Raw genomic sequence first — 3,493 nt, forward strand, 5'->3', positions numbered from 1 at the left:
TCTTTTCATGTAGGGTTATTTCCAATAAAGACCTCATGTTTACTGATTTTTTTTAAACCAACAGGTTTGTTTGTTTCCCAAAAAAAACCCAACTTTTTGCAAAAACTTGTTTTTTTTTTCTTATAACCAGGTGAGTGGCTACCATGAATTGCTTTATACTTTTTTCCTCCACTGCACTACCAAGTCATATCATTATTCAAGAACTTAAGGACAAAGTATAATCTTCCGATCATAAAACTAACAATGTCGATCTCTAGGGTTTCTCCTTCATCATCATCAAAACTATTGTGATTTCTTTTCCTCTTTCTTCTTTATAACTTCATCAACATACATAATACATTTCCCTTTGAAAACTTCAGGGGGCTTACAACTATGAACAACAACAACAACAACAAACTAATACACCATTTCCTTGTCAATTCCAGTGCAACACACAATATTGGGTTTGAAAAAAAATACTCGAACTGCAGGAGGAACTGTCAATTCCACCTCATGACTGTAACCCAATTTCAGAAACAAAAGATGCCCTTCAGATTCAGCTCTTGCTTTGAAACCAACTCCCACTATCTTCAGAAACTGAAAGATTACACATCGTTCAAAATCTAGATCAAGAAACACGATATGTAATTCCATTAATAATTTCAAAGGAATCGTACAAAGTAACAGATAAAAATTCAAATTTGATGCATGAAAGTGGCGATCAAAATCATCCTTTGATTTGGGGAAAAGCTTTCACGAAATTAAGCTCAATATAATAACGAAAAATTCATAAACAATGACGACTTATATGTGAAATTGATGAAAAGAAGAAAACAGAAAATTTGCTAGCAAAGCACGTGCATTCATAGCAGGATGCATTAGCAAATATCGTAATCTGATAGAATTGAAACCCCGATAAAGAAAAGTAGAAACCTGAAAATTATCTCCGATCTTTGTCTTTTTTTCTTTTTACTGAAGAATGTATGTTCAACAATCTTTGTTTCTTTCGGTATGTTTGATATCGCCGGAATACTATTGTGGATGACGAGAGTTTACCGGAAGCAGCAACACCAGTAATTCGTCCTATAACACTCCGTTAAATTTACCACCAAAGCTTAACACTCCATTCCTGACAGATCCTGGATTTGTTGAAAGAGCATCAAGATTCTCTTCTTTCGGTGGGAGGAACTTTGCGCTAAAAGAAAACGAATTCCCTCTCAAATCAAGAAAGTTGTCAAGAAGCGAACACCGGGAACGATTCGATGAACCACTAATAAGTCTCGATTTTGTTTTGGGGATAATGGGGGAATTGATTTGGGAAGAACCCTAACCCTATTCATATCACACAATTCGCTGTAGTTGGGTGAAGAAATCATCCTTAGCAACAGCGACGGGGATGGGTCTTTATTGGAAATAACCCTAAATGAAAAGACAAAAATACCCATGCACTAACAGTACAAAAGTGATGGGGTTAGGGTCAAGGACCAATCATGCAATGAACTGAAACCATAAGGACTAGTGGCGTGACTTTTTGCTAGGAAGTCCTCAAAGTGCGATATTTTGTAAACCACAGGACCAATTGTGAAATTTTGTCTTGTTTTTAATTAATATGTAATATGGTTTCAAAACATATGTAAGTCTATAATCTTTATTTAGAATTAATAGGTTAGAAACCTCTGTATTTTAAGGACTGATAACTTAAAAAAACATATATAATCCATATAGCGACTTATCATTAAAGGATAGGCAACAAATTCAAATATATGTAGATAAATAAAAACTAAAAACCAGCCATTGAAGACCTTTTACAACCATAAAAATCAAATGTATGAGATAAATTAAAACTAATGAAACATAGGTGAATAGGGTTAATGACATTAATTTTAAGCTCTTTAGAAATAAAGATTGAACAAACTCATAATAAAAACCACAAACATGGACGATATTCTTCTAAGAGCCCCAAAACATAATGTAATCCATCAAAGTTAAATGTAAGAAAACTACAAAAGATATTCATCGAATTTTTTACAGATTAATAAGTGGCATCGCATAGGTTCTTCAAAATTTCCAAGTGTTGCAATAAATAGTAAAATAAAGCAAGCAGCCAAGGAGTTTAAGATCTTAAAATTTTAAATGCTCAAAATCGGGGATTATAAAAAAAATACATTTCATAATTCGAATTCGTGATTATTCAAATATTTGGCAATAAAAAAACCATTATACTCATTTTTCTAATTATTTGCATTTTTTTCTCAATTTCATAAAATTTCTGATTAAGCAATGTTGGGCCGAGAATAAGCATCATCACTGGGCCATTGTCATTTTTCTAAGACCAATAAACGTGGGCTGATGAATGTCATTCCGTTGAATCCATTAGGCTGGTGGGTGTGGGCACCGGCGTTTTGATAAAAAGAAGAAAACGGCGTTAATGGAAAGTGGTGGTGGTAACGGGAAGCAACGCACAAGCCTTTAACACCTAATAACATTGAAGGGGGGCGGTGTTCATGGGTGTTATTAGGCGTTATTAGCCCCAATAACGGGAGTGGGCGTTGCCCACTCCTAGTAGTCTTAGGCTTAGAAATTAAGCTTCACACGTACCTTTCTTCTATTTAAATTTGTTGTACCCTTTTAAACTATTATTTTCCAATTCTTTTTAATTTATTACTTCATTCATTCTCACCGTCTTCTTTTGACTCCAAATCAATCTTGCCTTTCATGCCATCCATTCGTTTATCAGAGCCAAGAATAAGAACCTCATCACCACCATCTTCTTTAACTGCACTTTTTTGTTCTTCCAATGTGATATTTCCACTATCTTCAACATAATCCTTTAAAAATTCACTATGGTTCTCCACATCTTCATGATGATACTCGTTAATACTTGCATCTTCATTGGAGGAAAATGCCTATAATTGATCCCATATCCTTCAAGCCTTCATTACTACATTATTTCTTTAGATTTTCAATAGATATCATATCAATCGCTTTTCCTAACATCACACATGAAGAATCTAGCACCAATAAAAGATATGCATTTAAATTGTTAAAACATAGGATTTGAAAAAAGAAAAATAAAAAAGTTGGATCTTTCTATGATTGTCAAACATGGTTTACATAAAATGAAAGAAAGATCATTTTTGAACATTCATACAAACTTCTCTTTAAAAACGATTATTAATCCATAAGTAAAATGTTATAATTGAGTAGATTTTTCAAAGTAGAATGTCTTAATAAGAAACATGCATACCTCTCGTTACCAGGGAAGAGATTGAAACCATGGCCTTTACTCAAATGCGAGGCATTAATTGAAAGTAAGTTCATGCAATTCTGCAACCCAATAAATACACGTTAAAAAGCGTATTAAAGTTAAATTGATAAATAAAGTCAAAAAGAGTATCTTCGTATTAATCATTTTTGAATGAATGAGATCTAGAATTAGTACGTCTTTGAAGCTTTCCCAACCACAACTTATATATGTAAGTGTTTGAGGTAATGAACAAATTTCTTCTTGTGT

General features: G+C 33.2%; 1 pseudogene; it reads right to left on the reverse strand.

The window, feature by feature from the left end:
* Nucleotides 1-273: 273 nt before the first annotated feature.
* On the reverse strand, nt 274-2,465 carry LOC145164470 (large ribosomal subunit protein uL6m pseudogene; annotated as a pseudogene).
* Nucleotides 2,466-3,493: the final 1,028 nt, after the last annotated feature.

Source organism: Lactuca virosa, chromosome 3 (genome assembly GCF_052849685.1).
Source record: "Lactuca virosa cultivar CGN04683 chromosome 3, Lactuca_virosa_CGN04683_v6, whole genome shotgun sequence".
NCBI lineage: Eukaryota > Viridiplantae > Streptophyta > Magnoliopsida > Asterales > Asteraceae > Lactuca > Lactuca virosa.